Source organism: Euprymna scolopes, chromosome 11, assembly GCF_053919585.1.
Source record: "Euprymna scolopes isolate OS-2025 chromosome 11, ASM5391958v1, whole genome shotgun sequence".
In the NCBI taxonomy this organism is placed as follows: domain Eukaryota; kingdom Metazoa; phylum Mollusca; class Cephalopoda; order Sepiida; family Sepiolidae; genus Euprymna; species Euprymna scolopes.
The window spans coordinates 105,140,230-105,152,773 of record NC_136492.1 but is presented as its reverse complement, the minus strand read 5'-3'; the positions used below and the strand labels follow the sequence as shown (position 1 = coordinate 105,152,773).

The following is a 12,544-nucleotide window of genomic DNA, read 5'->3' as shown; positions in this document are numbered from 1 at the left end:
GAATTTAATAATGGCTAAATACAGACATAATGATTTAAAAAATAAAAAATGAAAATAAAAGGTTAACTAACCAGGTTTTGTTCCTCACTCAACAGAGCTAAATCGAGGAAAATACGATTTAAAAAAAAAGTCATGAATATGGTGGGGGAAGAAAAAATAAAGCGAAAAATAAACGGGGGGAGGATTATATAGAAACTAAATTAAGTCCTAAAAGATTTTCTTTTTGCTTGCAAAGAGAAGGTCTCAAAGACTTAATAAAAATAGTCTCTAGAATTTTTAAATGAAAGGGCGAGTGCGACTTACTCAAGATCATAAACACGTCAGCGCTAAAATTCGTGGCACACGCATGGTTATTTATAAGGTGCTTGCAAATCGCAGAACCATGCGTATTATTCAGAACATCCGAGGGTGAAAAATTTGCATAACAAATCTTTGATGGTACATGTTGTTTCAAACAGAAATCCAATCTTTGCGATGTTCGCCCAACATAGTGCGCACTGCAACTACAATGCAACTGGTGGGGGGAAGAACATCTTTGCAAATGGACCACAACATAGGTCTGGTTGAAAAAACAATGTGTGTGTATATATATATATATATATATATTAATTTAATTCTGACCAGAGTTAGGCTGGATGGTCTGAGAAGGGACCGGTATCAAGGTTGCAAAATGATCATTATTTCGCAACCCCAACTCAGGAATCAGTTAATAGCTAGATGAAGAAATATGATGCACTGACTTTATGGTTAGTTGTTGGATAAGTTCTGAAAGGAACCAACGACACCCACATCCTGCAGAGGCCCCGTCCACAGCATACTTTATTATCACGCCCAGACTTGGAATGGTGCATGTATGTCGGCAACCAACTGGTAACAGATACAGGGCTCACCGAGGTACTGCTAGCAACCTACCTCATCACATAACAAGAATAGATGCAACATAAGAAACTACTGGGCAGATAGGGAACACTGCAGAACACGGACGATGTCGGCATCCCTCAGAACTCAGATGAAGTGGCGCGCACCAATAACCCAACCATCTGAGCCAAGGTATGTTCAATATATGTCCAAGGGCCAGCACCTCCCAGTAACAACATAAAATGGCAGAGTCAAAGACACCTTAGGATAGAACTGACTTGTCGGACCTCCACCCCCTCCTTTGCATTGGTCCTTCCCTTATTTTTTCCACACACTCCCAACAACAACAAAAATAAAAAAAAAAAATGAGAAAAAATAAGGGAACCCATAGCTTGAATCTTTGTTCCAAATCGGCAGTGTAGAAATATTCATCAAATAACATAAGCGAACTATTTTTTAGTTTATTTCAGCAAGTGTTCGCTTGATGTAGTTCAAACTCTGCAGAAGCATTAATGTCATTAAAAAAATACAATGGCCAAATAATTAAAGAAACTAATCCAAACCCCCATCGTTAAAAATTATCCTTGATTGGTTTCAGAAAAAAAAAAATTAAAAAAAAAAAAACAGCAGCCATACTGAATGTAAATTCAGCAGTAGTGACATTTGATACCCAAGTGGCCCCGACACTCGTACACTGCAAGACCCCGTCCGCAACATACTTTACTACTCGGTATGGTGCATGTAGGTCGGCAACCAGCTGATAACAGATAAATGCTCACCAAGGTACTGCTCGCACCCGGCAGAGTCATGTAACATGAACTGGCATAATGTTAATAAGCAACAAAGCAGACACGAAACTCCGCAGTACACTGTTGGTAGGGTAGAAATAATGGTTCACGCAGTCGTGATGATAGTTCAACTGTTCAAAGAATCGGTGAATAATGTTCTGTCAATCAAGTGGAAGTTGCAAATAAATTCCAATTATTGGTTCAAATAGGAGTCCAGTGATAAGTCTCGTATTCCCTTAGGTAATGAGGCTCCATTAAGACGTTCTTATCTACGTTACATATTGGTAAAATACTTGCTTTTGGTCATCATTTTCTCCTATCGTTTCCCATCCTTTTTAAGGTGTTGTTTATCGGGTAATATGTAGATTCACTATGCATAGGCTTGGTTACTTTGTATCGGTTGGAGAAATACTTCATTTTGCAAAATGTCGAAAATTTCATTCCAACCAGAGTTGAGCTGGATGGTCTGACTCAGTTAATAGATAAAGAAATACAACGCATTGACTCTGTGGTGAGTTGTTGGACAAGTTCTGAAAGGAACCAACGACACTCGCATCCCGCAGAGACCTTTCTCCACTGCATACCTCATTATCATGCCAGACTTGGAATGGTGCATGTACGTCGACAACCAACTGGTAACAGATAAAGTGCTCACCGAGGTACTGTTAGCAACCTACCGCGTCACGTAACAAGAATAGACGCAATATAAGAAACTACTGGGCAGACAGGGAACACTGCAGAACATGGACGACGTCGGCACTCCTTAGAACTCTATCAATGAAGTGGCGTGCACTAATGACCCAACCATCTGGCCCTGGTTCAATATATATCCAAGGGCTAGTGCTTCCCAAATGTAAAATGGCAGTCAAAGACACCTTAGGGTATAACTGACTTTTCGGACCTGTTTGGTATTGGTCCTTCTCTTATTTTCTCTACACATGCTCATGAATGTGTAGCGAAATATTGATGCTTATGTAAAAACAAATAAAAAGCATATCTTTCTTGCCCTACTTCGGTATTGAGCACTCTTGTATTAACCTTATTATAACTTCATTGGCTATTTTGCCTCTGGAAAATATTAACCTGGAATTTTTATGCATATATATATGTATATTATCATTGAGGCACTTTCAGTTGAGTTAAAGTCGGCCAATTTAGCTCTTATGCATAGATCATCGTTTAACGATTAGATCACTGTCTGACTGACGTAAATGAACATTTAAAATTAAAAATGTTTAAATTCAACGTTATTTCACACGGTTAATGGTAGCCGAATTGATTAGGTCTTCGCTAATCGAGCCAGAGATGTTTTGTGTTGCGGGGTTCGAATCGTTCGACTGGTATTAATCGTGACACCCTGAACTGAAGTTTCCTGAAAGGATGAAACACTAGTGTCTGTAGGTATTTAATTATTATAGTAAAAAAATAATTATATATGTATAAACAAATAAAAAGTATATTTTGCCCTACTTCGGTATTGAGCACTCTTATATTAACTTCATTATATATATATATATATATATATATATATATATATATATATATATATATAATTGAAATCCTCAGATATGAGAAATCAGCTGATGATATATATATATATACACACACACACACACACACACACGCATATACATCATCTCATCAACCAATTTCTATACTTATATTAATCATTTGATTTCATATAAAATCTCCAAAATTTCATTTGAATATTACTTTATAATTCATACACCATCCATTATGACTATAAAATTCCTACAGCTACATAAAACGACGCTGTTAAGCTTAATATAGTGATATGAGACAAGAGGGAGAAAGTAGAAACCCTAGTTGAAGTAAGTTTCCCTAATGATACTGGCTTTAAGAGAGCTGAGAAGGAGAAGATAACAAAATAAAGATCTTATGTAGGATATGAATATCTTATGTAGGATATGAATATCTTATGTAGGATATGAATATCTTATGTAGATCTTATGTAGGATATGAATATCTTATGTAGATCTTATGTAGGATATGAATATCTTATGTAGATCTTATGTAGGATATGAATATCTTATGTAGGATATGAATATCTTATGTAGGATATGAATATCTTATGTAGGATATGAATATCTTATGTAGATCTTATGTAGGATATGAATATCTTATGTAGATCTTATGTAGGATATGAATATCTTATGTAGATCTTATGTAGGATATGAATATCTTATGTAGGATATGAATATCTTATGTAGGATATGAATATCTTATGTAGGATATGAATATCTTATGTAGATCTTATGTAGGATATGAATATCTTATGTAGATCTTATGTAGGATATGAATATCTTATGTAGATCTTATGTAGGATATGAATATCTTATGTAGATCTTATGTAGGATATGAATATCTTATGTAGGATATGAATATCTTATGTAGGATATGAATATCTTATGTAGGATATGAATATCTTATGTAGGATATGAATATCTTATGTAGATCTTATGTAGGATATGAATATCTTATGTAGATCTTATGTAGGATATGAATATCTTATGTAGATCTTATGTAGGATATGAATATCTTATGTAGGATATGAATATCTTATGTAGGATATGAATATCTTATGTAGGATATGAATATCTTATGTAGATCTTATGTAGGATATGAATATCTTATGTAGATCTTATGTAGGATATGAATATCTTATGTAGATCTTATGTAGGATATGAATATCTTATGTAGATCTTATGTAGGATATGAATATCTTATGTAGGATATGAATATCTTATGTAGGATATGAATATCTTATGTAGGATATGAATATCTTATGTAGGATATGAATATCTTATGTAGGATATGAATATCTTATGTAGATCTTATGTAGGATATGAATATCTTATGTAGATCTTATGTAGGATATGAATATCTTATGTAGGATATGAATATCTTATGTAGGATATGAATATCTTATGTAGGATATGAATATCTTATGTAGGATATGAATATCTTATGTAGATCTTATGTAGGATATGAATATCTTATGTAGGATATGAATATCTTATGTAGGATATGAATATCTTATGTAGGATAGGAATATCTTATGTAGGATATGAATATCTTATGTAGGATATGAATATCTTATGTAGATCTTATGTAGGATATGAATATCTTATGTAGGATATGAATATCTTATGTAGGATATGAATATCTTATGTAGGATAGGAATATCTTATGTAGGATATGAATATCTTATGTAGGATATGAATATCTTATGTAGATCTTATGTAGGATATGAATATCTTATGTAGGATATGAATATCTTATGTAGGATATGAATATCTTATGTAGGATATGAATATCTTATGTAGATCTTATGTAGGATATGAATATCTTATGTAGGATATGAATATCTTATGTAGGATATGAATATCTTATGTAGGATATGAATATCTTATGTAGATCTTATGTAGGATATGAATATCTTATGTAGGATATGAATATCTTATGTAGGATATGAATATCTTATGTAGATCTTATGTAGGATATGAATATCTTATGTAGGATATGAATATCTTATGTAGGATATGAATATCTTATGTAGATCTTATGTAGGATATGAATATCTTATGTAGGATATGAATATCTTATGTAGGATATGAATATCTTATGTAGGATATGAATATCTTATGTAGATCTTATGTAGGATATGAATATCTTATGTAGATCTTATGTAGGATATGAATATCTTATGTAGATCTTATGTAGGATATGAATATCTTATGTAGATCTTATGTAGGATATGAATATCTTATGTAGGATATGAATATCTTATGTAGGATATGAATATCTTATGTAGGATATGAATATCTTATGTAGGATATGAATATCTTATGTAGATCTTATGTAGGATATGAATATCTTATGTAGGATATGAATATCTTATGTAGGATATGAATATCTTATGTAGGATATGAATATCTTATGTAGGATATGAATATCTTATGTAGGATATGAATATCTTATGTAGATCTTATGTAGGATATGAATATCTTATGTAGGATATGAATATCTTATGTAGGATATGAATATCTTATGTAGGATATGAATATCTTGTGTAGATCTTATGTAGGATATGAATATCTTATGTAGATCTTATGTAGGATATGAATATCTTATGTAGATCTTATGTAGGATATGAATATCTTATGTAGATCTTATGTAGGATATGAATATCTTATGTAGGATATGAATATATTATGTAGGATATGAATATCTTATGTAGGATATGAATATCTTATGTAGGATATGAATATCTTATGTAGGATATGAATATCTTATGTAGATCTTATGTAGGATATGAATATCTTAATTAGGATATGAATATCTTATGTAGATCTTATGTAGGATATGAATATCTTATGTAGGATATGAATATCTTATGTAGATCTTATGAAGGATATGAATATCTTATGTAGGATATGAATATCTTATGTAGGATATGAATATCTTATGTAGGATATGAATATCTTATGTAGGATATGAATATCTTATGTAGGATATGAATATCTTATGTAGGATATGAATATCTTATGTAGGATATGAATATCTTATGTAGGATATGAATATCTTATGTAGATCTTATGTAGGATATGAATATCTTATGTAGGATATGAATATCTTATGTAGGATATGAATATCTTATGTAGGATATGAATATCTTATGTAGATCTTATGTAGGATATGAATATCTTATGTAGATCTTATGTAGGATATGAATATCTTATGTAGATCTTATGTAGGATATGAATATCTTATGTAGGATATGAATATCTTATGTAGGATATGAATATCTTATGTAGGATATGAATATCTTATGTAGGATATGAATATCTTATGTAGGATATGAATATCTTATGTAGGATATGAATATCTTATGTAGGATATGAATATCTTATGTAGATCTTATGTAGGATATGAATATCTTATGTAGGATATGAATATCTTATGTAGGATATGAATATCTTATGTAGGATATGAATATCTTATGTAGGATATGAATATCTTATGTAGATCTTATGTAGGATATGAATATCTTATGTAGATCTTATGTAGGATATGAATATCTTATGTAGATCTTATGTAGGATATGAATATCTTATGTAGATCTTATGTAGGATATGAATATCTTATGTAGGATATGAATATCTTATGTAGGATATGAATATCTTATGTAGGATATGAATATCTTATGTAGGATATGTATATCTTATGTAGGATATGAATATCTTATGTAGGATATGAATATCTTATGTAGGATATGAATATCTTATGTAGATCTTATGTAGGATATGAATATCTTATGTAGGATATGAATATCTTATGTAGGATATGAATATCTTATGTAGGATATGAATATCTTATGTAGATCTTATGTAGGATATGAATATCTTATGTAGGATATGAATATCTTATGTAGGATATGAATATCTTATGTAGGATATGAATATCTTATGTAGGATATGAATATCTTATGTAGGATATGAATATCTTATGTAGGATATGAATATCTTATGTAGATCTTATGTAGGATATGAATATCTTATGTAGATCTTATGTAGGATATGAATATCTTATGTAGATCTTATGTAGGATATGAATATCTTATGTAGATCTTATGTAGGATATGAATATCTTATGTAGATCTTATGTAGGATATGAATATCTTATGTAGATCTTATGTAGGATATGAATATCTTATGTAGGATATGAATATTTTATGTAGGATATGAATATCTTATGTAGGATATGAATATCTTATGTAGGATATGAATATCTTATGTAGGATATGAATATCTTATGTAGGATATGAATATCTTATGTAGATCTTATGTAGGATATGAATATCTTATGTAGATCTTATGTAGGATATGAATATCTTATGTAGATCTTATGTAAGATATGAATATCTTATGTAGGATATGAATATCTTATGTAGGATATGAATATCTTATGTAGGATATGAATATCTTATGTAGATCTTATGTAGGATATGAATATCTTATGTAGATCTTATGTAGGATGTGAATATCTTATGTAGGATATGAATATCTTATGTAGGATATGAATATCTTATGTAGGATATGAATATCTTATGTAGGATATGAATATCTTATGTAGGATATGAATATCTTATGTAGATCTTATGTAGGATATGAATATCTTATGTAGATCTTATGTAGGATATGAATATCTTATGTAGGATATGAATATCTTATGTAGATCTTATGTAGGATATGAATATCTTATGTAGATCTTATGTAGGATATGAATATCTTATGTAGATCTTATGTAGGATATGAATATCTTATGTAGGATATGAATATCTTATGAAGATCTTATGTAGGATATGAATATCTTATGTAGATCTTATGTAGGATATGAATATCTTATGTAGATCTTATGTAGGATATGAATATCTTATGTAGGATATGAATATCTTATGTAGGATATGAATATCTTATGTAGGATATGAATATCTTATGTAGGATATGAATATCTTATGTAGGATATGAATATCTTATGTAGATCTTATGTAGGATATGAATATCTTATGTAGGATATGAATATCTTATGTAGGATATGAATATCTTATGTAGATCTTATGTAGGATATTAATATCTTATGTAGGATATGAATATCTTATGTAGGATATGAATATCTTATGTAGGATATGAATATCTTATGTAGGATATGAATATCTTATGTAGGATATGAATATCTTATGTAGGATATGAATATCTTATGTAGGATATGAATATCTTATGTAGGATATGAATATCTTATGTAGGATATGAATATCTTATGAAGATCTTATGTAGGATATGAATATCTTATGTAGATCTTATGTAGGATATGAATATCTTATGTAGATCTTATGTAGGATGTGAATATCTTATGTAGGATATGAATATCTTATGTAGGATATGAATATCTTATGTAGGATATGAATATCTTATGTAGGATATGAATATCTTATGTAGGATATGAATATCTTATGTAGATCTTATGTAGGATATGAATATCTTATGTAGATCTTATGTAGGATATGAATATCTTATGTAGGATATGAATATCTTATGTAGATCTTATGTAGGATATGAATATCTTATGTAGATCTTATGTAGGATATGAATATCTTATGTAGATCTTATGTAGGATATGAATATCTTATGTAGGATATGAATATCTTATGAAGATCTTATGTAGGATATGAATATCTTATGTAGATCTTATGTAGGATATGAATATCTTATGTAGATCTTATGTAGGATATGAATATCTTATGTAGGATATGAATATCTTATGTAGGATATGAATATCTTATGTAGGATATGAATATCTTATGTAGGATATGAATATCTTATGTAGGATATGAATATCTTATGTAGATCTTATGTAGGATATGAATATCTTATGTAGGATATGAATATCTTATGTAGGATATGAATATCTTATGTAGATCTTATGTAGGATATTAATATCTTATGTAGGATATGAATATCTTATGTAGGATATGAATATCTTATGTAGGATATGAATATCTTATGTAGATCTTATGTAGGATATGAATATCTTATGTAGGATATGAATATCTTATGTAGGATATGAATATCTTATGTAGGATATGAATATCTTATGTAGGATATGAATATCTTATGTAGGATATGAATATCTTATGTAGGATATGAATATCTTATGTAGGATATGAATATCTTATGTAGGATATGAATATCTTATGTAGGATATGAATATCTTATGTAGGATATGAATATCTTATGTAGATCTTATGTAGGATATGAATATCTTATGTAGATCTTATGTAGGATATGAATATCTTATGAATATCTTATGTAGGATATGAATATCTTATGTAGGATATGAATATCTTATGTAGGATATGAATATCTTATGTAGATCTTATGTAGGATATGAATATCTTATGTAGGATATGAATATCTTATGTAGGATATGAATATCTTATGTAGGATATGAATATCTTATGTAGGATATGAATATCTTATGTAGGATATGAATATCTTATGTAGGATATGAATATCTTATGTAGGATATGAATATCTTATGAAGATCTTATGTAGGATATGAATATCTTATGTAGATCTTATGTAGGATATGAATATCTTATGTAGATCTTATGTAGGATATGAATATCTTATGTAGATCTTATGTAGGATATGAATATCTTATGTAGGATATGAATATCTTATGTAGGATATGAATATCTTATGTAGGATATGAATATATTATGTAGGATATGAATATCTTATGTAGATCTTATGTAGGATATGAATATCTTATGTAGACCTTATGTAGGATATGAATATCTTATGTAGGATATGAATATCTTATGTAGGATATGAATATCTTATGTAGGATATGAATATCTTATGTAGGATATGAATATCTTATGTAGATCTTATGTAGGATATGAATATCTTATGTAGATCTTATGTAGGATATGAATATCTTATGTAGGATATGAATATCTTATGTAGGATATGAATATCTTATGTAGGATATGAATATCTTATGTAGGATATGAATATCTTATGTAGATCTTATGTAGGATATGAATATCTTATGTAGATCTTATGTAGGATATGAATATCTTATGTAGATCTTATGTAGGATATGAATATCTTATGTAGATCTTATGTAGGATATGAATATCTTATGTAGGATATGAATATCTTATGTAGGATATGAATATCTTATGTAGATCTTATGTAGGATATGAATATCTTATGTAGATCTTATGTAGGATATGAATATCTTATGTAGGATATGAATATCTTATGTAGGATATGAATATCTTATGTAGGATATGAATATCTTATGTAGATCTTATGTAGGATATGAATATCTTATGTAGATCTTATGTAGGATATGAATATCTTATGTAGATCTTATGTAGGATATGAATATCTTATGTAGATCTTATGTAGGATATGAATATCTTATGTAGATCTTATGTAGGATATGAATATCTTATGTAGGATATGAATATCTTATGTAGGATATGAATATCTTATGTAGATCTTATGTAGGATATGAATATCTTATGTAGATCTTATGTAGGATTGTAATATCTTATGTAGGATATGAATATCTTATGTAGGATATGAATATCTTATGTAGGATATGAATATCTTATGTAGGATATGAATATCTTATGTAGGATATAAATATCTTATGTAGGATATGAATATCTTATGTAGGATATGAATATCTTATGTAGGATATGAATATCTTATGTAGGATATGAATATCTTATGTAGGATATGAATATCTTATGTAGGATATAAATATCTTATGTAGATCTTATGTAGGATATGAATATCTTATGTAGATCTTATGTAGGATATAAATATCTTATGTAGGATATAAATATCTTATGTAGGATATAAATATCTTATGTAGGATATGAAAATAAATTGAAATCTTAAGATCTTCATTTTTTTATTATAGGAGCAACTGTATTACAAAAAAGAATTTTAAAAATTACCCATTGAATATACCCAGCGAACCAAGTTCAAGAGAAATACAAACAATTACACTCAAAGAAACAGTTAGAATCTTAAAAAGATCTATCGGTTGAAGTGATTGAAATTGCGGGTGATTGTTTCGTATCTGGTTGGATGCCCCATCCCCATGAAAAACAAAATAAGAAAATTTAAAGAGATACATTTCAACTCTTAAAAATGTTATATTCTATCCATCCCCACGAGGGCAGAGTTATACACAAGGTTGGTTTTTAATGTGAGGAATCCAACTACCCCACAGTTGTTGTACATTTGGACATAAATCATAAAATTGTCTCAGTCTAGAAGGATTTCCCCTTCACTGATCGAAAACAGAAAAAAAAAAATGAAGTGTTGTTTCAGATACTACACTTTTGTACTTAGTGAAAATGCCAAGAAAATACATGGTTATAGTCAATACTAGCAGTTCTGCCTGGCTTTGCTCGGACCCTATATACTGTTCATAACTTTATGTGCATATGAATATATTAAAAAGTGTGAAGATGTACGGTAATGTCTTTCTTTCTTCCTTAACTACCATATAGAAAAGTTGCTAGAGACCGCAGAGCGCAGAGGTCGAATTTTTTAAAACTTTGACCCCTTAACATTTATTGTTTTGGGCTCAAATCAAGTTAAAATATCTGACCCATGTTCAAGTAACCTACATCTAAAATTTCAAGTGTTTAGACCCAAAATTGGTGGAAGAGTTTAGTAGAGGTTGCAAAGGTCAACTCTTTCAACTTTGACCTCTTGGCAGCTAAATTTTCGCCCAAAAACTGATTAAAAAGCTTCCTGCATGTCTGAATACCCTTTATGTAAAATTTCAAATGTTTAGACCCAAAATTGGCTTAATAGCTTGCTAGAGACTGCAAAGGTAAAATCTTTTTAACTTTGACCCTTTGGAAGTCAAATTTTCAGGGGAAAAAACGATTAAAAAGCTTGCCCTATGTCTGAATACCCTTTATGTCAAATTTCATATGTTTAGACCAAAAATTGGTTGAAACTTGACTCCAATTATGACCCCTTAACATTTATTGTTTTGGGTTCGAATAAAATTATAAAGTCAGATCCATGTCCAAGTAACATATATCTAAAATTTCAAGTGTTTAGACCGAAAATTGGTGAAGTTCTCAAACGTCAAATCGTTGAGTTTTAACCCCTAACCAACCAAATTTCTAGCCGAAAACCGATTAAAATTTTTTTCCCAAATCTCAATATCCCTTATGTCAAATCTTGAGTCTATAAACCGAAAATTGACAGAATTATTTCGTAGGGAAGACACACACACACACACTTTCACTTTTATAGATATATAGATTG

At 29.6% G+C, this 12,544-nt stretch overlaps 1 protein-coding gene across 1 annotated transcript in view; it reads right to left on the bottom strand.

Annotated features, from left to right (window-relative positions):
* Positions 1-12,544, bottom strand: part of LOC145288030 (uncharacterized) — a 60,009-nt gene that overhangs the window by 46,061 nt on the left and 1,404 nt on the right. The window lies entirely within an intron of this gene.